General features: G+C 44.3%; 1 pseudogene; it reads right to left on the bottom strand.

Annotated features, from left to right (window-relative positions):
• Positions 1–19,160: 19,160 nt before the first annotated feature.
• LOC127028171 (NADH-ubiquinone oxidoreductase chain 2-like) lies at positions 19,161–20,198 on the bottom strand (annotated as a pseudogene).
• Between the last annotated feature and the right edge of the window lie 3,203 nt (positions 20,199–23,401).

Below are 23,401 nucleotides of genomic sequence, written 5' to 3' on the forward strand. Positions count from 1 at the left end.
ACACAGAATAGAGAGCTCCTCACCCAGGAAAGAACTAGAAAGGAATTTAATAAGATAAGCAGACAAGCATACTGACCAGCCCACTATTTACACACAATTAGTCCTTTTTATCCCCTTACCCCTCTATTTTCCCACTCTTGTTCCTCCCCAAATCACCTAAACCCCTCCCTTTTGCTGCCTTTGGTTCCTCTTCTAAACATCCCATGCGATCTCAAACTGCTCTTCCCCTACATCCCATAATATGTCCCACTCTTAGACAGCAACCCCCTTAGTCCAAAAGGTGCTCTGGAGAGCATAATAATACACGTGGCTCTGAGACTATGTATCATGTTGCAAATTGAAGGATAGATCGTGTTACAAATGTTATAGAATATTGGTCTATTTTGAAACTAAATGGGATTTTAAAGTTCATGATGAATTTTCATTCTCAATGGGAGATGATGCTTTTTGTTCCTCCTGAGTATATAAAGATAGTTATTGGGATTAGGCTAGTTAAGAAGGCAGTTTTGATAGTGTGTGATGGTTAATGGAGTGTTTTGGAATTTTTTTGATAGCAGTGGCAGTAGGATTGGGGTGAGAAGGATTGTTAGTGTGAGAAATATGGAGGTATTAAGGAGTAGTGCAGTCTCCATTAATTTTACTTGGAATTGCACCAAGATGAGTCACTCCTAAGACCAGTGGATTACTGTTATCCTTTAAAAGTAAGAGGGCTGAGGTTTTAGACTCAGATGCAGGAATTAGTAGTTCATGCTGGTTGAACCACACCTTGGCAGATAAGAAGGTTTTAACTTCTATTTTTAGAGTCTGTTGTGGGTTGACCTTGGCTAGCTGCCAGGTGCCCACCAAGCTGTTCTATCACTCTCCATCCTCAACAGGACAAGGGGAGAAAATACAATGAAAAGCTCATGGGTCGAGATAAGGACAGGGAGATCACTCACCAATTACTGTCACAGGCAAAAAAGAATCGACTTGGGGAAATTAATTTAATTTATTGCCAATTAACAATGGAGTAGGATAATGAGAAATAAGAACAAATCTAAAAACACCTTCCCCCACCCCTCCCTTCTTCCCAGGCTCAACTTCACTCCCCAATTCTCTACCTCCTCCCCCCGAGCAGCGCAGGGGGAACGGGGAATGGGGGTTGCAGTCAGTTCATAACGCTTTGTCTCTGCCACTCCTTCCTCCTCATGCTCTTCCCCTGCTCCAGTGTGGGGTCCCTCCCATGGGAGACAGTCCTTCGCGACCTTCTCCATCATAGGTCCTTCCCATGGATTGCAGTTCTTCAAGAACTGCTCCAGCATGGATCACAGGTCCTGCCAGAAAACCTGCTCCAGCGTGGGCTCTCCACGGGCTGCAGCTTCCTTCAGGGCATATCCACCGGCTCCGATGTGGGGTCCTCCATGGGATGCAGGGTGGGTATCTGCTCCACCGTTAACCTCCATGGGCTGCAGGGGGACAACCTGCTTCAACATGGTCTTCACCATGGGCTGCAGGGGAATCTCTGCTCCAGCGCCTGGAGCACCTCCTCCCCCTCCTTCTTCCCTGACCTTGGTGTCTGCAGAGTTGTTTCTCTCACATATTCTCACTCCCCTCTCCCAGCTGCTGCTGTTGCGCAGCATTTTTTCCCCCTTCTTAAATATGTTATCACAGAGGCACTACCAACGTCGCTGATTGGCTCAGCTTTGACCAGCAGCAGGTCCATCTTGGAGCTAGCTGGAACTGACTCTGTCCGACATGTGGGCAGGTTCTGGCATCTTCTCACAGAAGCTACTCCTGCAGCCCCCCCAACTATGAAAACCTTGCCACATAAACCCAATACAGAATCACAATCTAATGTTTGGATTGAAACTCTACTTGCATGAAGGGATTCCAGAGATATTAGTTCTGGTTTTAGGATTAAGAGTAGTATGAGGATGATGTGAAGGGCTATTAGGAGATAATAGATTCTTGTGTGCTTGAATTTTTGATGGATGTGATGTGGGTTGGTAGTACACCTTGTTGGGTTATTAGTTGTATGAATAGATTGTATAAGGTGGTTAGTAGGGTTGTGATTCCAGTTAGGATGATTGTGAAAGTGGATCAGTTGAACAGTGCAATTATGATGGTTAGTTCTGCTATTAGGTTTGTTGTTGGTGGCAGTGCTATGTTGGCTAGTAACCATCAGCTGGCTATGAAGGGTAGTAGGGGTTGTAGGCCTTGTGTGAAGAGGAGGATTTGTCTGTGTGTGTGCTTGTAGTTTGTGTTAGCTACACAGAATAGTATGGAAGAAGTTAGACCATGGGAAATTATAAGAATTATTGTTCCTGAGAATGATCAGTAGGTTTGGATTATGCTTGCAGCAATGACTAGGCCCATGTGACTTACAGATGAGCAAGAGATGAGTGATTTTAGGTCAGTTTGATGAAGGCAGATTGAGCCTGATCAAGACCTGGTAGGTGATCTGAGAGAGATCCTATTAGCAGGGTGACTCGTATGATACCATATCCATCTAGTTTGAGTAGTAGTGCAGCAAGTAGTATTGATCCTGCAATTGGAGCTTCTACATGGGCTTTAGGGAGTCATAGGTGTAGGTCATATAGGAGTGCTTTTACTATAAATGCTATTAGGAGTGCTAAGCCTGATAGGAGGCCAGTTCATTAATTAATAAGTTTGGGGTGAGTTAGTTCTAGCGTTGGTAAACGCAGGGTGCCAGTTTTTGTGTGCAAGTGTAGGATTGTGACTAGTAGTGGCAGGGAGCCAATGAGGGTGTAAAACAGTAGGTAGATGCCAGCGCTTAGTCGTTCTGGTTGGTTTCCTCATCGTGTGATTAAGATTAGAGTGTGGATGAGAGTCTCTTCGAATGAGATGTAGAATATTATTAGCTCTGTGGTTGAGAAAGCTAGGATGATGAAGGGTTGGATTGTAATGAGAGTTGCAATGAAGGTTCATTTTTGTGTGAGTGGTTCATGTTGAAGGTGATTTTGACTTGCCATAATTATAAGTGGCAGTAGTCAGCAGGATAGTACTAGTAGGGGGGATGAAATTTGGTCAATGTCTGTTCATTGGGTTAGGTTTTTGTGAGGATAGTATGTTGGCAGTAGTCATTGCAGGCTGAGGGCAGTGATTAGGAGGCTGTACGTGGTGGTGTTGATTCAGAGGAATTTTTGGGGGGAGAGGAGGGTTGTTGGAAGGAGTATAATTGTTGGGAGGATGATTTTTAGCATTATAGGAGGTTTAGGTCAGAGCCATGTTTTCGTGTGGAGGCTACTTGGAGGCTACTAGTATTGCTAGGCCCATGTCTGCTTCTTATGCTGAGAATGCTGGTATGAGTACTGGTATTAGGATGAGAGGAAATGGCCTCAAGTTGTGTCAGGGGAGGTTTGGATTGGATATTAGGAAAAATGTCTTCACCGAAAGAGTTATCAAGCACTGGAACAGGCTGCCCAGGGAAGTGGTTGAGTCACCATCCCTGCAGGTATTTAAAAGATGTGTAGACATGGCGCTTAGGGACATGGTTTAGTGGTGGACTTGGCAGTGTTAGGTTTACGGTTGGACTCGATGATCTTAAGGGTCTTTTCCAACCTAAATGATTCTATGATTCTATGTGTTCGGGTGAATGATGTGGCTTGGTTTTTGATGGGTCAAGTTGATAGGGCAATGTATATGGATAGTATTATGCTTTCTAGGCAGAGCAGGGCAGAGATTAAGTGGGTTCGATGAAAAGCCAGTCCCAGACTGCTGAGGGTGAAAGCTGAGTAGAAGCCGAGGTGCAGAAGTGACATAAGAAAGTTATAGGGTTAGGTATAATCTGCTGAGTCGAAATCAACTGTCTTGGTTAGACTAACTTTCTGTTATTCTGCTCATTCTAGGCCTCCTTGCATTCATTCATAGATTAGTCCAAATGTGAGTAGGTGGATGATGATGGAGGTTCAGATTAGAGTAGTAAGGGGGGATTGAAGTTGGATGGTTCATGGTAGGGAAAGTAGGAGTGTGAGTTCTAAGTTGAACAGGAGGAATAAGATAGCTACTGAGGAAGAATCGGATTGAGAATGGGAGTCAGGCAGATCCTAGTGGGTCGAAACCACATTTGTATGGGGATAGTTTTTCTGAATCAGATTTATTTGAGCAAGTCAGAAGTTTAATGTAGTTAAGATGATGCTTAGGGTGAGGGATAGGGCTAGTATGAATGTGATTATGTTTATTGCTCTTTTCTGGGGTCACACCAGATTTTAGAGATTAGAAGTCAATTATAATTAGTATACTAGAAGAGCAGGATGCTTATATAGAGGTTATATAGACGTATAGATGGTTATATAGAGGAATAATCAGATAACAGCTATGAAGTGAGAATATCAGGCTGCTGCTTTGAATCCAAAGTGGTGGTTTGATGTGAAGTGGAATTTGATTAATCATAGGAGACAGACTGTGAGGAAGGAGGATCTGATGATTATGTGTAGTCCGTGGAATTCTATAGTGATGAAGAAGGTGGATCCGTAAACTCCACTGGCGATTGAAAATGGGGCTTCATGATACTCTGTTGCTTGGAGTGCAGTGAAGTAGCATCTGAGCAGAATTGTTAGGGTTAATGCACTGATTGCCTGTTTTCAGTTGCTTTCTGTGATATTGTGGTGGGCTCATGTTACAGTGATGCCTGAGGCTAGAAGAATTGCTGTGTTGAACAGTGGTACTTCAAAGGGGTTGAGAGGCTTGATTCCTATTGGGGGTCATTTTCCACCTAATTCTGGAGTGGGGACTAGGCTTGAGTGGAAGAATGCTCAGAAAAATCTCAGGAAGAAGAATGCCTCGGATGTAATAAAGATGATTATTCCATATCGTAGGCCTTTTTGAACTGTGGGAGTGTGATGGCCTTGGAATGTGCTTTCTCGTATACCGTCTCGCCATCATTGCAGTATGACTAGGAGTATGGAGAGGAGGCTGAGGCTTAGTAGGTGGGAGGAGTTGTAACAGAATCATATAATTAGTCCAGAAGTAGTAAGTAGGGCTGTGGTTGCTCCAAAGATGGGTCAAGGACTTGGGTCTACTATGTGATGAGTGTGCTTGGTGTGCCGTTAGATGTTTTCTTTTAAGTACAGGCTTAATAGTAGGACAAAGATGTAGGCTTGGATTATAGCCACTGATACTTCTAGGATAGCGAGTAGGAGTAGAACTGATGTGGTTAGAATAGGTACCACTGGTATAATGGGTAGCAGTGCAATGGTGGCAGTGGAGATGGGTTGAATAAGAAAATGTCCAGCTGTGAGATTTGCTGTGAGGCGGACCCCTAGGACTATGTTTATTGATAGTTGGGTGGTTGGGGTGAATGTGTACGGGAGTAGGCCTAGGAGGTTAACTGTGAGGAGAAGGATTATTAGTGACCTTAAGACTAGGGCTCATTTGTGGTCTCCTTTGTTTAGCGGGATTATTAGTTGTTTTGTAATTAGGTGGAAGAATCATAATTGAAGGGTGGAGTGATGGTTGGTGATTCATCAGGTATCAGGTGTGAGGAGTACTAAGGTAGGGAATAGTATGGATAGTAGGATTAGTGGGATTCCTAGGAGGCATGGGCTTGTGAATTGGTCGAAGAAGCTTAGGTTCATGGTCAGGTTCAGGGGGTGGTTTTGACAGTTATGCTGGTTTTATTAGAAGGGGGGTTAGTAGGGATAAATGATAGGAGTTTGGGCTGGATGATTAGTGAGAAGGTTAGTCATGATATAAGTATGATGGAGAATCATGGATTTGGGTTGAGTTGTGGCATGTCGTTAAGGAAGGATGGATATTCCTCTTTCTCTAGCTTAAAAGACTAGTGCTGTTACATAGCTTCTTAATGATTAGGATGTTGAGAGTAGTGAGGATCAATTCTCGAAGTATGTGAGAGAGGTGGATTGTACTATAATTGGTATATAACTATGTTTGGCCCTGCAAATTTCTGAGCACTGGATGTAAAAGATTCCTGGTCGAGTGGTAATGAATGAAGTTTGGTTAAGTCATCCTGGGATTGCATCAGTTTTTACTCCAAGAGTGGGGACTGCTCAGGAGTGGAGGACATCTCTAGCAGTGATGATGACACAGACTGGGGATTCTATGGGAATAACAACACAGTGATCAACTTTTAGCAGTCTGTCCTGGTTTCAGCTGGGACAGAGTTAACTCTCTTCCTAGTAGCCGGTACAGTGCTGTGTTTTGGATTTAGTGTGAGAATGATGTTGATAACACTCTGATGTTTGAGTTGTTGCTAAGTAGCGCTTATCCTAAGTCAAGGATTTTTCAGTTTCCCATGCTCTGCCAGCAAGCAGGTGTACAAGAAGCTGGGAGGGAGCATAGCCAGGACAGATGACCTGAACTAGCCAAAGGGATATTCCATACCATGGAACATCATGCCCAGTATATAAACTGGGGGGGAGTTGGCCGGGGGGGGTTGATTGCTGCTCAGGGACTGAATGGGCATCGGTCAGCAGGTAGTGAGCAATTGCATTGTGCATCACTTGTCTTTTCTTGGGTTTTATTTCTCTCTCTCTGTTATCCTCTTTTTCATTGCTATTATTATTATTATATTTTATTTTATTTTATATCAGTTATTAAACTGTTCTTATCTCAACCCACGAGTTTTACTTTTTTTCCAGTTCTCCTCCCCATCCCACTGGGAGGGGGGAGGAGTGAGCGAGCAGCTGTGTGGTGCTTAGTTGCTGGCTGGGGTTAAACCACAACACAGTCAGAAAGTGTCCTAGAGGGAGTTCTGTTATGGGGATTATATATGAGTTGAATGCCAGGTCTTTGAAGTCTGTGTACTCATAGGTTCAGTATCATTGATGGCCGATGGCTTTTAGGGTTAGATCAGGCTCATCAATTTCATCCATCATGTAGAGGATTTGTAGGGATGGCAGGGTGAGTAGGATTAAAATGATGGCTGGTAGAATTGTTCAGATTAGTTCTACCTCTTGGGCATCGACAGTGTTTGAGGATAGTTTTTCTATTAATATAAGTGCTAGAACATAGAGGACCAGGCCACAGATTGCTAATGCAACTGTTAAGGCATGATTGTGGAATTCAAGAAGTTCTTCTATGATAGGAGATGAAGTGTCTTGAAATCGGAGTTGAGAGTGATTGGCCACATGAGATGTACAGGGTTTACACCTGTGATTTAGTTTTGACAAGGCTATATAATTAGTTTACTGATGTCTCATAAGAAAGAAGCATGAGTGGTTTAATGCAGTTGGCTTGAAACCTGCCAACCAGCCATGTTCAATTCCTTCCTTTCTTGTACTTGAATGAAAGCTGTTTCCTCGAAAGTGTGGTATGGGGGTTGGGCAGTGTCCTGGTTTCAGCTGGGACAGAGTTAACTCTCTTCTTAGTAGCTGGTACAGTGCTGGGTTTTGGATTTAGTGTGAGAATGATGTTGATAGCACTCTGAGGTTTTAGTTGTTGCTAAGTAGGGCTTATCTTAAGCCAAGGACTTTTCAGTTTCCCATGCTCTGCCAGCAAGCAGGTGTGCAAGAAGCTGGGAGGGAGCATAGCCGGGGCAGCTGACCTGAACTAGCCAAAGGGGTATTCCATACCATGGAACGTCATGCCCACTATATAAACAGTGGGGGGTTGGCCAGGAGGTGCGGATTGCGGCTCTGGCATCGGTCAGCGGGTGGTGAGCAATTGCATTGTGCATCACTTGTCTTTTCTTGGGTGTTATTTTTGTTGTTGTATTCTTTTTCATTACAATTATTATTATTCTTAGTTAGTAGTGTATTTTATTTTACTTTAGTTATTAAACTGTTCTTATCTCAACCCACAAGTTTTACTTTTTTTTTTCCCTTTCCTCCTCCTCACCCCACTGGAAGGGGGGAGGGGGAAGCGGCTGCATGGTGCTTAGTTGCTGGCTGGGGTTAAACCACGACAGGCAGCCGTGGATTCATTCAATGTTGGTGGCAGTTAATTCTGGCTGTAAGACTTTTCATTTTGATGAGAAGGCTTCTCAGATGATGAACATTAGCATGATTATGGCTGTCATTGAGATTAATGAGCCAATAGAGGATATGGTATTTCATAGCGTATAGGCATGAGGGTAGTCTGAATATTGTCCTGGTATTCTGGATAAATCTAGGAAGTGTTGTGGGAAGAAGGTTAGGTTCACTCCTGTGAACATGACTCCAAAGTGAGCTTTGGCTCATGTGGGGTGTAGAGTGTAATTTGTAAATAGTGTGAATCAGTGGGTGAAGCCTGCTATGATGGTGAAGATGGCCCCTATTGAGAGGACTTAGTGGAAGTGGACTACTACATAGTGTCATGTAGGGCAATGTCTAGTGAGGAGTTAGCTAGTACGATTCCTGTTAGGCCTCCGATAGTAAAAAGGAAAATGAAGCCTAGGGCTCATAACATTGGGGGGGGTCCCATTTGATTGTCTCTCCATGTAGTGTAGCTAGTCAGCTAAAGACTTTGATGCCAATTGTGATGGCAATGATTATGGTGACAAATGTGAAGTAAGCTCAAGTGTTTATGTCTATTCCGACTGTGAATATGTGGTGGGCTCATAAGATAAAGCCCAGGAATCCGACTGATAGTATGGCTCATACTATTCCTATGTAGTTGAATGGCTCTTTTTTACTTGCATAGTAGGTTACTACATGCAAGATGATTCAAAAACCTGGTAGGATTAGGATATAGATTTCTGGGTGTCTGAAGAATCAGAAAAGATTTGGTACAGAATGGGATCACCTCCTCCGGCTGGATCAAAAAAATGTGATGTTTAGGTTTCAATCTCTGAGGAGCATGGTAATGCCAGCAGCAAGTATTGGGCATGAAAGTAGTAGTAGGACGGCAGTGATGAGGATGGATCAGACAAATAGGGGGGTTGGTACTGTGAGAGTGCTGGGGGTTTTATATTGATGGCAGTGGTAATGAAGTTGATTGCCCCTAGGATGGAGGAGACACCTGCTAAGTGGAGGGAAAAGATAGCCAGGTCTACTGAAACTCCAGGGTGGACAAGGTTACCAGCTAGTGATGGGTACATGGTTCATCCTGTGCCTGCCCTGGCTTCTACAGTAGAGGAGGCTAGTAGGAGTAGGAAGGATGGAGGGAGGAGTCAGAAGCTTATGTTGTTTATATATGTGTCCTGGTTTCGGCTGGGACAGAGTTAACTCTTTTCTTAGTAGCTGGTACAGTGCTGTGTTTTGGATTTAGTGTGAGAATGATGTTGATAACACTCTGATGTTTTAGTTGTTGCTAAGTAGGGCTTATCTTAAGCCAAGGACTTTTCAGTTTCCCATGCTCTGCCAGCAAGCAGGTGTGCAAGAAGCTGGGAGGGAGCATAGCCAGGGCAGCTGACCTGAACTAGCCAAAGGGGTATTCCATACCATGGAACATCATGCCCAGTATATAAACAGGGGGGAGATTGCTGAGAGGGGTGGATCATGGCTCTGGCATCGGTCAGCGGGTGGTGAGCAATTGCATTGTGCATCACTGGTTTTTTTCCTTCCCACTCCCCCTCCTTTTTTTTAATGTTCCTTTTCATTACTATTATTATTTTTTTTCATTATTACTATTCTTAGTATTATATTTTACTTTAGTTATTAAACTGTTCTTATCTCAACCCACGAGTTTTACTTTTTTTTTCCTTTCCTCCTCCTCACCCCACTGGGAGGTGGGAGGGGGGAGGGGGAAGCGGCTGCGTGGTGCTTAGTCGCTGACTGGGGTTAAACCACGACAGCCTTTTTGGCGCCCAACGTGGGGCGAGAAGGGTTGAGATAACGACCGATCTGATCAGAGTGTGTTAAAACAAACTTGTTGTAAGTATTCATTGTATTGGTTTGATAGTTACTGATTACAATGTGGGTTCGTTTGCTCTCAAAGTTGGTGTTGCGGTTCTTGAAATTGCGTTATGTAATGCCCTACTTGCAGTATACGCTCCCTGTTGTGCTGTTTATCATCTGTGGGAACCGGGCTAGAGTTATCATGTTGTTGTTGTTTGTAACACTGGCTTATGATATGATAGAAGTGCAGGCCATGAAACTAATCAGGTGTTTGTACTCAGCATTGTTGTCACCTCTGTACTTCGGGAGCCGCCTATTAATAATTGTACCTTTTACTTTTTCTCCTCTGGGAACCAATCTATGGAGGAGAGATCTATGTACTTCGGGTGCTATCATCTCCTAGAGAATATTAATAATTGCACTTTCTACCTTTTCTCCTCGGGGAGCCAACCTATTGGGGAGACATCTTCCCACATCTTCCCTTTCTCGGCCAGGTTAATTACAATAGCATTGGAGGAGTTTGTAAATTTTGAATATCCTTGGGATGTTGAACTCAGCATGGTCCTATTGCTAGGAACCAGCCTGTTCCTGAATGTGATTCAGATATCGTCTAGGGTTAAACTATTTAAAAATACCACCCAGAGATCAGCTCCCACGACTGCAGCTACTCCAACCCTGGTGACAGGCACTGCAGCTACTCAAACTCTGGCAACAGGCACTGTGGCAATTCAAACCTTGGCGATGGATGATGCAGCTGAACTAGAGAATCAACCGGTGCCAATATCAATTGCCCCTATACAGAAGAGGAAATATACAAAAAAATCAGTTCGCTTAGCGAAGGATGAAGGTGAAGCAGGGTCATCACGAGAACAGGAGGAAGAGGCAGAACCGGAGATAATCTCCCGATCCCTATCCCCGAGTGAGCTGCGAGATATGCGAAAAGACTTCAGCCGTCATCCAGGTGAGCACATTATCACCTGGCTGCTCCGATGCTGGGATAATGGGGCAAGTAGCTTGGAATTAGAGGGTAAGGAAGCCAAGCAGTTGGGATCCCTTTCTAGGGAAGGGGGCATTGACAAGGTGATTGGAAAAAAGACACAAGCCCTCAGCCTCTGGAGGCGACTTCTATTGGGCGTGAAGGAAAGGTACCCCTTCAAGGAAGATGTTGTATGTCACCCAGGCAAGTGGACCACCATGGAGAAAGGTATCCAGTACCTGAGGGAATTAGCCGTGCGGGAGATGGTTTATTATGACCCAGACGATGGGCAGTTACCCACAGATCCAGATGAAGTCCACTGCGCACGACCCATGTGGCGGAAGTTTGTACAAAGTGCACCATCATCGTCATATGCCAATGCATTGGAAGTAATGGACTGGAAAGACGAGGAGGGACCAACAGTAGATGAATTGGCTCGCCAACTTCGGCAATACGAAGAAAGTCTCACTTCCTCCCTCGTCGCGGCTGTGGAGAAACTGCCAGACATACTAGCCGAGAAATGGTCCCAAGAGTTCCAGCGATCTGAGGATAAGTCTGGCTGCCCACCTGTACGGACCAATACCTCAGCTATTAGGAGAAGGTATTCTTCTGGGCAAGAGAGAGGAGAGAGAAGGTATATACCACGGGGTACCCTGTGGCTGTACCTGCTTGACCACGGAGAGGATATGAGGAAGTGGGATGGAAAACCTACCTCGGTCCTAGATGCACGGGTACGGGAATTGCAAGGAAAAACAATTACAAATGAGGGTTCTTCCAGGAAAATTGCTGCTTCAGCCTCCAGTGAGCACTGTGAGCGGTGTGGCCGACAGAGTGGAAGGGCTGATCTTACTCCTGATCCTATGAGAAGGAATTCTAATCCATTTTTACAACAAGTGAGTGGAGAATCCTATGACCGGGACTAGAGGGGCCCTGACTCCAGCCAGGTGGAGGAGAGGGACAACTGGGTTTACTGGACTGTGTGGATTCGATGGCCTGGCTCATCACACCCACAGGAGTATAAGGCTCTAGTAGACACCGGTGCACAGTGTACTCTAATGCCATCAAGCTATAAAGGGGTAGAACCTATTTGTATTTCTGGGGTGACAGGGGGATCCCAACAGCTAACTGTATTGGAGGCTGAAATAAGCCTAACTGGGAATGAGTGGCAAAAACACCCCATTGTGACTGGCCCAGAGGCTCCATGCATTCTTGGCATAGACTATCTCAGGAGAGGGTATTTCAAGGACCCAAAGGGGTACCGGTGGGCCTTTGGTATAGCTGCCTTGGAGACAGAGGGAATTGAACAGTTGTCCACCTTGCCTGGACTCTCTGAGGACCCTTCGGTTGTGGGGTTGCTGAGGGTCGAAGAACAACAGGTGCCAATTGCTACCACAAGGGTGCACCGGCGGCAATATCGCACCAACCGAGACTCCCTGATTCCCATCCATAAGCTGATTCGTCAACTGGAGAGCCAAGGAGTGATCAGCAGGACTCGCTCACCCTTTAACAGCCCCATTTGGCCAGTGCGAAAGTCTAATGGAGAATGGAGACTAACAGTAGACTATCGTGGCCTGAATGAAGTCACACCACCGCTGAGTGCTGCCGTGCCAGACATGCTAGAACTTCAATATGAACTGGAGTCAAAAGCAGCCAAGTGGTACGCCACAATTGATATTGCTAAAGCATTTTTCTCAATCCCTTTGGCAGCAGAGTGTCAGCCACAGTTTGCTTTCACTTGGAGGGGCGTCCAGCACACCTGGAATCAACTGCCCCAGGGGTGGAAACACAGCCCCACCATTTGCCATGGACTGATCCAGAATGCACTAGAAAAAGGTGGAGCTCCAGAACACCTGCAGTACATTGATGACATCATTGTATGGGGCAACACAGCAGAAGAAGTTTTTGAGAAAGGGAAGAAAATAATCCAAATCCTTCTGAAAGCCGGTTTTGCCATAGAACAGAGTAAGGTGAAGGGACCCGCACAGGAGATTCAGTTTTTAGGAATAAAATGGCAAGATGGATGTCATCACATCCCAATGGATGTGATCAACAAAATGGCAGCTATGTCTCCACCAACTAGTAAACAGGAAACACAAGCTTTCTTAGGTGTTGTAGGGTTTTGGAGAATGCATATTCCAAATTATAGTCTGATTGTAAGCCCTCTCTATCAAGTGACCCAGAAGAGGAACGATTTTAAATGGGGCCCTGAGCAACAACAAGCCTTTGAACAGATTAAACGGGAGATAGTTCATGCAGTAGCCCTTGGGCCAGTCCGGGCAGGACCAGATGTTCAAAATGTGCTCTACACCGCAGCCGGGGAGAATGGCCCTACGTGGAGTCTCTGGCAGAAGGCACCCGGGGAGACCCGAGGTCGACCCCTAGGGTTTCGGAGTCGGGGATATCGAGGATCCGAGGCCCACTATACTCCAACTGAAAAGGAGATATTAGCAGCATATGAAGGAGTTTGAGCTGCTTCAGAAGTGGCTGGTACTGAAACACAGCTCCTGTTGGCACCCCGACTGCCGGTGCTGGGCTGGATGTTCAAAGGGAAGGTCCCTTCTACACATCATGCAACTGATGCTACATGGAGTAAGTGGGTTGCACTGATCACACAACGAAGTCAAATAGGAAACCCCAGTCGCCCAGGAATTTTGGAAGTGATCATGGACTGGCCAGAAGGCAAAGATTTTGGAATATCACCAGAGGAGGAGGTGATGCGTGCTGAAGAGGCCCCACTGTATAATAAACTGCCAGAAAATGAGAGGCAATATGCCCTGTTCACTGATGGGTCCTGTTGCATTGTAGGAAAGCATCAGAGGTGGAAGGCAGCTGTATGGAGTCCTATGCGACAAGTTGCAGAAACTGCAGAAGGAGAGGGTGAATCGAGCCAGTTTGCAGAGGTGAAAGCCATCCAGCTGGCTTTAGACATTGCTGAATGAGAAAAATGGCCAATACTTTATCTCTATACTGACTCATGGATGGTGGCAAATGCTCTGTGGGGGTGGGTGCAGCAATGGAAGCAGAGTAACTGGCAACGCAGAGGTAAACCCATCTGGGCTGCCGCATTGTGGCAAGATATTGCTGCCCAGCTAGAGAACCTGGTTGTGAAAGTACGTCATGTAGATGCCCACATACCCAAGAGCCGGGCCACTGAAGAACATCAAAACAATCAACAGGTAGACAAGGCTGCTAGGATTGAAGTGGCTCAGGTGGATCTGGACTGGCAGCATAAGGGTGAATTATTTCTGGCTTGGTGGGCCCATGACACCTCAGGCCATCAGGGAAGAGATGCAACATATAGATGGGCTCGCGATCGAGGGGTGGACCTGACCATGGACACTATCGCACAGGTCATCCATGAATGTGAAACATGCGCTGCAATTAAGCAAGCCAAGTGGTTAAAGCCTCTTTGGTATGGAGGACGATGGCTGAAATACAAATATGGGGAGGCCTGGCAGATTGACTATATCACACTCCCACAAACCCGCCAAGGCAAGCGCCATGGGCTTACAATGGTGGAAGCAACCACCGGCTGGCTGGAAACATATCCCGTGCCCCATGCCACCACCCGGAACACTGTCCTGGGCCTTGAGAAGCAAATCTTATGGCGACATGGAACCCTAGAAAGAATGGAGTCAGACAATGGGACTCATTTCCGGAACAATCTCATAGACACCTGAGCCAAAGAGCATGGCATTGAGTGGGTGTATCACATCCCCTATCATGCACCAGCCTCTGGGAAAATCGAGTGATACAATGGATTGTTAAAGACTACATTGAGAGCAATGGGTGGTGGGACTTTCAAACATTGGGATACACATCTAGCAAAGGCCACCTGGTTAGTCAACACTAGAGGATCTGTCCATCGAGCTGGCCCTGCCCAATCAGAACTTTTACGTACTGTAGAAGGGGATAAAGTCCCCATAGTGCACATGAAAAATATGCTAGAAAAAACAGTTTGGGTTACTCCCGCCTCAGGCAAAGGCAAACCCATTCCTGGGATTGCTTTTGCTCAAGGGCCTGGGTGTACTTGGTGGGTGATGCGGAAGGATGGGGAAGTCCGATGTGTGCCTCAAGGGGATTTGATTCTAGGTGAGAACAGCCAATAGATTAAATTGTATGCTATTAATTGCTATATAATCCTGCCACTGTATGTCATCATTATTATAATTGTTATATGCTATATTAATGGTATTACAGTAAGAATCACTTAGATTAATGAAGAATGAACTTTGACAAAACTGAGTGAAGTGCAGTAGTGATGGAACCAGGACTGACTTCAGCATGCAACAATCCGACACCACACACCATCCTCCTGCTGCGCCCAATGTCACCTGCCTGCCACACCATACCGAAGCCCAATCCTGTTCTGCCGACTGAGCGGACTTTGCATCATCCCTCCTGCCCAGACAGACTGTTACGATAGATGGAGCTCAAAGTCATGGACTGAATGAACTCAACAGACATTTGATAGAGATGGCCCATAGACCGCGGGGATGATATCTATACATATATATTAAAAGACAGGAAAGGTGATGGTGATTAATTGGAAATGTATTGGAAAGTGTGGGATCTGGGCATGATGTAAATGGTATAGAATAAGGGGTGGATATTGTCCTGGTTTCAGCTGGGACAGAGTTAACTCTCTTCTTAGTAGCTGGTACAGTGCTGTGTTTTGGATTTAGTGTGAGAATGATGTTGATAACACACTGATGTTTGAGTTGTTGCTAAGTAGCGCTTATCTTAAGCCAAGGACTTTTCAGTCTCCCATGCTCTGCCAGCAAGCAGGTGTGCAAGAAGCTGGGAGGGAGCACAGCCGGGGCAGCTGACCTGAACTAGCCAAAGGGGTATTCCATACTATGGAACGTCATGCCCAGTATATAAACAGGGGGGAGTTGGCCGGGAGGCGCGGATCGTGGCTCTGGCATCGGTCAGCGGGTGGTGAGCAATTGCATTGTGCATCACTGGTTTTTTTCCTTCCCACCCCCCTCCTTTTTTTTTTGTTATATTCCTTTTCATTACTATTATTATTATTATTATTATATTTCATTATTACTATTGTTAGTATTATATTTTACTTTAGTTATTAAACTGTTCTTATCTCAACCCATGAGTTTTACTTTTTTTTTTCCTTTCCTCCTCCTCACCCCACTGGGAGCAGGGGGGAGGGGAAAGCGGCTGCGTGGTGCTTTAGTTGCTGACTGGGGTTAAACCACGACAACATGGAAATGCTATGTCCGGGGCACTGATTATGTTGTGCGATTTGGTATACTACTTATATAGAACTTGCTTAGCATAACTTGCTTAGCATTAGTAGCTAAATTTGCTGAAGCCTTAGGCCGCAAGCCGTGAACTTTCACCTAGATATGTTGAACTTTTACCTAGTTAAGTAAAAGAAGGCCCCAGAGCCGGTTCAAGCCAGAAGATAAGGAAGCTACAATCGTCAGCTGATGCATCAGCCTTAGAGGTAAGAGAAGAATTGGCCCGCCTAGAGACAATGAAGGGACCCAATGAAGAACGGGAAGACCCCAGACCTTAATATTACTATTGGTCCAAATCGTCGCATGAGGGGTGGGGAACTTAGATTGTAAGGGTATAATTGCCCAGGGATTTCTTTGTTCGGGGTCCCTCTTTGGAGGCACCCAGCTCGAGCTGTAGCGCTATTAATAAAAAGTAGTTTTATAGAGGAATCTATCTTTCGGCTTATCGATTCAGCGGAAACCTAGAGTTGAACCCTGTTATGGTGGCTGGCATCCATAATTTCCAGAACAATTATGAGGGGCACCCCAGATGGGAGTCTAGGCAACCACCGTTGGATGTCAGACTCTCTCATCTCCAAATGTCCAATTGCCGGCATCAGGTGAGTTCACCTGGGAACTTTGGAGACAGGAGGCACCGACCAGTGAGTGTTAAAATTCCGCTACTAAATTCTAGGTATTTTGGGTCCGAATGGGTTCCAGTCCCACCTTGGAAGTCTGAGTGGGTTTGAGTCTCACCTTGGAAGGGTGCTCTAAGTATTTTGGGTCCAAATGGGTTCAAGTTCCATCTTGGAAGCACGCTAGGAGAGGTGTGCATGGCCTGATCAGTGTAAGGCGCACGAACTTGGCATACAGATATGGGGAACGTACCTGGCATAGAGGAGGGGACACCCTCAGCTGAGGTACTAGAAAATTGGAGGTAAATAGATGGCACTGCAGGTCTATTGAAAAAACGAGCAATAGCATTGTGTAAGGAAGACTGGCCAGCACTTAGAGGAGTAGGGGTATAGCCTTGCGAAGGATTCTTCGAATTAAAGAAATTGGCTACACTCCAGAAAATTTTGGAAGATGAAAAACCTCAGCAAATGGATTATTGGTATGTATGGGATAACTGGGCATATGACCACCATAAAGAGGATGGTCGAAAATAAGTATGAAAACCTCGAGGAAGAATTTTAGCTGCAGCAATTGTGAGCAATTTAACTGAGGCGCCTGCAGAGCCCTAAGTGCACAGAGGGTCTGTGCACCATCCTATACTCCTCCCTCTGTATCGCTTGTTGATTCCCCCCCAATTGCCTCTTCTGTCCCCACTGCTTCTGCTGGGCTTTACCCTGTGGTTTCTAATGTTATCCCTAATCCTCTTGCAATGCAGCCAGTGGTGGGGGGTGTCTGTGTATGTGTGTGTGTGAAATGTTCCTCCCCCACCTCCAGTGTTACATGTATACACCCATCACCCCTGGAACCCTGGGGATTTGGTTATGTGGGGAAATCAAATGCCTAGGTTAAGGGAAGATGCGGGTCGATGTGCATCATTATTTTCCATTATTTGTTCGGGATATAATCCATCCTGGAACAATGTTAACCTGTTATTGAGAGATTTGTTCCATCCAGACGAGCAGGATAAGATAGTTGAAAAGAATGTGGAATTGACCCTACAGGCAGGGGGAAGATGGACTGCCTGGCCTCAGGTTGATCCTGGTTGGGACTGTGATAATCAAACAGATAGAGATAATTGCCGAACAGTGGTTGGAGATCTGATAATTGTGATTGGAGCTTGCGAGGAGATAAGAGTAAATTGAACTAAAGTACAGGAATGTAGACAGAGGCCAGAGGAACACCCCAGCAGCTACTGGGGAAGATTGCAACAGGCTTTGTTGATGTACGGGGGAATAACTCTCCAGAATTTTAATAATGAATTGGCAGCAAGCATGTTTGTGGACCAAGCTGCCTCTGACATTTGCAACTATTTTAAGGATCACATGCCGGGGTAGCAAGGAGAAAATATGAAAGATATTCTATTACCTGGAGGTTCTATACTTGTACAATATGTAGATGATTTGTTACTTGCCAGCAAGACATACAAAGATTGCTTGAAAGATACTATTTGTCTATGTACTGCTTTAGCAGAAAAAGGTCACTGTGCATCTCTTTTTAAGCTTCAGCTGTGTCAGCAGGAAGTAAAATATTTAGGTTTCATATTAAAAGAAAGCCAAAGATTAGTAGACCCAGAACGGGTCCAGGCTATTGTAGAAATACCTCGACCGGTAACAAAGAAACAACTGTGAGGATTTTTAGGTGTAGTAGGATACTGCAGACCCTGGATACCAGGGCTAGGGGAGTTAAGTAAACCATTGACAGAAGCTACCAAGGCAGAGGAAGTGGAGCCTATACGTTGAGGTCCAGAGAGAGAAAAGGCTTTCCAAGCTATAAAAGGAGCTTTAACTTCTGCTCCGGCACTGGGATTGCCGGATTACTCCAAGTCCTTTGAAGTATTTGTGCATGACAACAAAGGAGTAACCAGTGGAGTCCTTACTCAAAAGCTAGATCCACATCACTGCCCTGTGGCTTATTACTCAACTCAACTGGATCCTGTAGCAGTGGGGAATTTTAGTTGGTGAATTTTTGGAAACTAGTCAGTTTCCGAATCCTCCAATTATAGCTGGCATTACTATGAAGAGGATTATTACAAAGGCGTGGGCAGTGACAATTACATTGTAGATCTGATCATCTCCTAGAAGGGTTCCAGGTTGGCCAAGCTCTGCACGAATAAGTAGGCTGAGTGAAGCACCAACCATGTTAGCTCATGCGCCAAAAATCAGGTATAGGGTGCCAATATCTTTGTGGTTGGTTGAGAATAGTCAGTGATTAATGAAGGTCACAGGTAAGATGGCTGAGTGTCAAAGCATTAGGCTGTAGTCCTTTTTACAGAGGTTCAATTCCTCTTCTTATCAACTCCGTAGTGAAATTCATGTTGAGTGTGTCAGGGTCTGATTAGGCAGAAGCCTGCTGGTTTAGGCATTTAGCTGTTAAATAGAGTTTCATGGGATCGAGGCCCATCTGTCTAGGTAAGGCCCTAGCTTAATTAAAGCATCTGATTTGCATTCAGAAGCTATAGGTTAATGTCCTGTTGGTCTTAGCAGAAACTAAGAGGGTCTAACTCTCATTTAAGGCTTTGAAGGCCTTCGGTTTGGTTCTGATTATCCTAAGTTTCTAGACGATGGTGAAGAATACTGGGGAGAGTGGTAAGAGGAGGATTGATAGGGAAGCAAGGATAGTGGTTGGGGTGTTGTTTTATTGATGTGCCATTGTTTTATGTGGTTCATAGAGTTGGGAGGAAGCGTGATTGTTGAGTAGTATGTGAGATGGAGGTAGAAGAACAACCTGAGTAGTGAGAGTATGGCAAGGATTCTGTCTGTTGTGGTTATTTCTTGTTTAGTTAGTTCTTTAGTGATAAGTCATTTGGGTAGGTTAACATTAAAGTTGTGTTTAGCATAGGAGGTTTTGTTCAGGAGGTTATTATTGTTGATAGCCTTAGGACTTTGACTGTGTTGAGGGAGAGGAATACAGTTGCAGTTATTAGGCTGTATTGGTAGAAGGTGAGTAGGGTGAGTTTAGGAATATAGACGATGATTACGGCCATTCAGCCCAAGTGGGAAATGGATGAGAAGGCTAGGATCTTTCGGGTTTGTGTTTGGTTTAGTCCTATTCAGCCACCTAGGGTGGCTGAAGCAATGGCTGTGGCAGTTAATAGTGTTCAGTTGAGTGAATGGGATGTTAGAAAGAGAATGGTGGTCGGGGGGAATTTCATTACTGTTGAGAGTAGGAGGGCAGTGGTCAGGGATGAGCCTTGTAGTACTTCTGGGAATCAGAAGTGGAATGGGACTAGGTCTACTTTGATTGCAATTGCTATTGTTAGTAAGAGGCAGGATGTGGGGTGGCTTAGTTGTGTGATGTCTCACTGGCCCGTGACTCAAGCATTGGTTATGCTTGAGAAGAGGACTAGTGCTGAGGTGGCTGCTTGTACTAGAAAATATTTAATTGCAGCTTCAATGGCTCCTGGGTGGTGGGTCTTGGAGATGAGTGGGATGATAGCGAGGGTGTTAATTTCTAACCTGGTTCAGGCTATGATTCAGTGGCTGCTCAAAATTGTAATGGTTGTTCCTAGGAGTAGACGCAGGGATGAGATTAGTTTTGCATGGGGGTTCATTAGTAGGGGAAGGGGTTAAACCATCATTTTTGGGGTATGGGCCTGATGATAGCTTGATTAGCTGACCCTACTAGAAAATAATATAGAGGGAGTATGGAGAGTTTTGATCTCTTCTGGATAGGTTCGCTTCCTACTTTTCTAAGTCTGGCTGAGGAAATGAGAGGGCTGGTATACCTCTGTGTTTACTTTATCATAGTGACCCTTTAGGTTCAGGCACATTTCCTTAAGTAAGGGGGTAGGCCAGCATAGCAGATTGGCATGCTGGCGTGTCACAAGCATAGTGTTAGTGTTAGTGGTAGGAAGTTTTTTCAGATGAGTTGTATTAGTTGGTCATAGTGGAATAGAGGATATGAGGCTCCAATCCATAGGAACCCTGAGGAGAGGAGCAGGACCTTTGTAGCTAGGCTTACTGGAAACAGCTCTGGGGGGACATTTAGTGAGCTTGGATTTAGGAATAGGATGGCGGTTAGTGTATTCATTAATATGATGTTTGCATACTCAGCTAGGAAGAATAGGGCAAATGGTCCTGCAGCATATTCTACATTGAATCCTGATATGAGCTCAGACTCTCTTTCTGTGAGGTCAAAGGGGGCACAGTTTGTTTTGGCAAGTGTTGAAATGTACCATATTATTGCGAGGGGCCATGAAGAGAAGATTAGGTATAGAGGTTCCTGGGTAGTAGCAAGGGTGTTTAGGGTATAGTTTCCACTTAATATGATTACAGACAGTAGGATAATGGCTAGTGTTACCTCGTAGGAGATAGTTTGTGCAACTACTCATAGTGCCCCAATTCAGGTATATTTTGAGTTTGAGGCTCATCCTGACCATAAAGATGGAGTATACTACCAAGCTTGACATGGCTAAGAGGAAGATGAGGCCTAGCAGCCTGTATAGAGCTGTGTTTTGGATTTGCAACCAAAACAGTGTTGATAACACACCAATGTTTTAGCTGTTGCTGAACAGTGCTTGCACGGCATCAAGGCCTTCTCTGTTTCTCATGCTGCCCCCACAACAAGTAGGCTGAGAGTGTGTAAGAAGTTGGGAGGGGAGACAATCAGGACTGCTGACCCAACCTGACCAAAGGGATATTCCATACCCTATGATGTTGTGCTCAGCAATAAAAGCTGGGGGAAGAAGGAGGAAGGGGGAAAAGAGGAGGAAGGGGGGACGTCCATGGATATGGCGTTTGTCTTCCCAAGTAACCGTTACGCGTGCCGAGGCCCTGCTTTCAATGAAGTTGCTGGACATCTGCCTGCTGATGGGAAGTAGTGGATGAATTCCTTATTTTGCTTTGCTTGTGTGTGCATCTTTGCTTCACTTTTGAAACTGTCTTTATCTCGACCCATGAGTTTTTCTTGCTTTTGCCCTTCCGATTCTCTCCTCCATCCTGCAGGAGAGAGGAGTGAGCTAGTGGCTGCGTGGTGCTTAGCTGCCTATCAGGGTTAACACACAACAGTTCCCAAGTCAGACTATAGTATCTGCTGTTTGCCCCTCTCATGGGGTCAAAATATCTTAATTTAGCATGCCTAACAATCTTGGCAGGGGAAAGCTATGGAATATGATGTATTTTATGTAGATATCAAACATAAAAGAATAGTTTAAGTGAGTTGTAAGGAAAGCTGAGAGAAAAATATGGGAAAAACTTGTACTGAACAATTTTAATTTGGGGGTGAGAAAATAACTGACAAACATTCCTAACTTTTATTTCAGTATGATAACAGAAGTAATGTTTTTTTACATCAAATACTTCTTTGGATTACATAAAAAGCCTATGAGCCACATTTCTTAAATATAGAAATCAATAAAAATATTACCAACTTCATTTTCAAGCCCTTACCACTGACAAGATACTTAAATAGAAGCAGTTATCGTGCTTTTTTCTTATGCACACTAGATTCTTAGTTATAAAGTGAAAACAGATCACAAAGGCAGCTTTTTGTTGGATTTGAGACAACTTAAGGAAAATATTAATTAGGTTCCATAATAAAGCCAAAATATGGCTTGCAGATGAAGCTTTTTCCTATTGAGTCTTGCATAAGAATTTTAAATTTTTTTTTGTAAGGTTGCAAAAATAAGCTATTTTCACTTTTTTAGAAATATGGCTTGCAGAGGACACTCCATCTCCTTTCTGAATCTTGCATAAGTATTTAATTATTTTAATAAAGATGTAACCTTCGCAGCAGTACAAAAAAACCAAATTAATACAACCCATGTCTTAATTTATTTGAAAATTGAGCAGTAACGACAAACCAAAACACTTATTGTTATTATTATTCAGAATGATTACAGAAATGTCAGCATGTTCCTGTGTTCATTTTTAAAACCTCTATGCGTTTTCCAAATGTATACTATTTTTGTTATTGACTTCTTCCATCATTCCAACATATATTTTACTTTAGTGCACCAACTTGGACCTCTTTGTTAACCCTCTCCATAATTCATCTGAACCTGAGATAGAAAAAAATATTTCTGTAAGCACTGTGCACTTTTTCCTTATACTTTGGCCTTCCCATGCTGTGGTCTCCTTATAGTTACCACATATGATGGTCCTAGTGAGTACTCTGAGGCTGTTATAATTCCTTAGATCTAATTGATTGCTTTTGTGTATAGAATCTTATTCTCCCCATGGATGCCTCCTGCTTACAAAAAATATATAAGGTCTGTTCTGGGAATGTAATACTAATACGACTTCAGTGCTGGACAGACTTGTTGGCACTTTTATTAAAGAATGGATTGAGTGAACATGTGGATGAATATGACGATGCAGAATAAATGTAACTTTTGGAGATGAAAGTAATGCCTTGCAGATCAATGGGAGTTCTTAAAGGGATCAGTATATATGTTGGATATTGCTGATTGAGTCAATATATCGTCTTAAATTTCCAAAAAGCCTTTGGCTATCTTCCTTTTTTAAGTCTCTATTTAAAAAGAAAGGGAATTTGTTCATGAATATGAGTTATTTCTTGGTTTAGCAAACATGTTAAAGGAAGGAGAGACATAGGTGGTTAGCTTTCACAATGCGGGAAAGTTAACAGTGGAATTCTTATAGGGATCTGTGCTGGAAATTATTTGGAAAAGAGAATAAATATGGCAAAGCTTGATGATCCAGGATAATAAAAATGTTAGGTTATGTAATAAAAACTCATCTGCACACCCACAAAGGAGAACAGAGAGACAATGGTGGGTGGGGGAGCCCAAATAATACCCTGCCCCAGCTCCTTCCAGGCCTATCACAGGAGACAGG

This window comes from Gymnogyps californianus, unplaced genomic scaffold, assembly GCF_018139145.2.
Source record: "Gymnogyps californianus isolate 813 unplaced genomic scaffold, ASM1813914v2 HiC_scaffold_234, whole genome shotgun sequence".
Taxonomy (NCBI): Eukaryota; Metazoa; Chordata; class Aves; order Accipitriformes; family Cathartidae; genus Gymnogyps; species Gymnogyps californianus.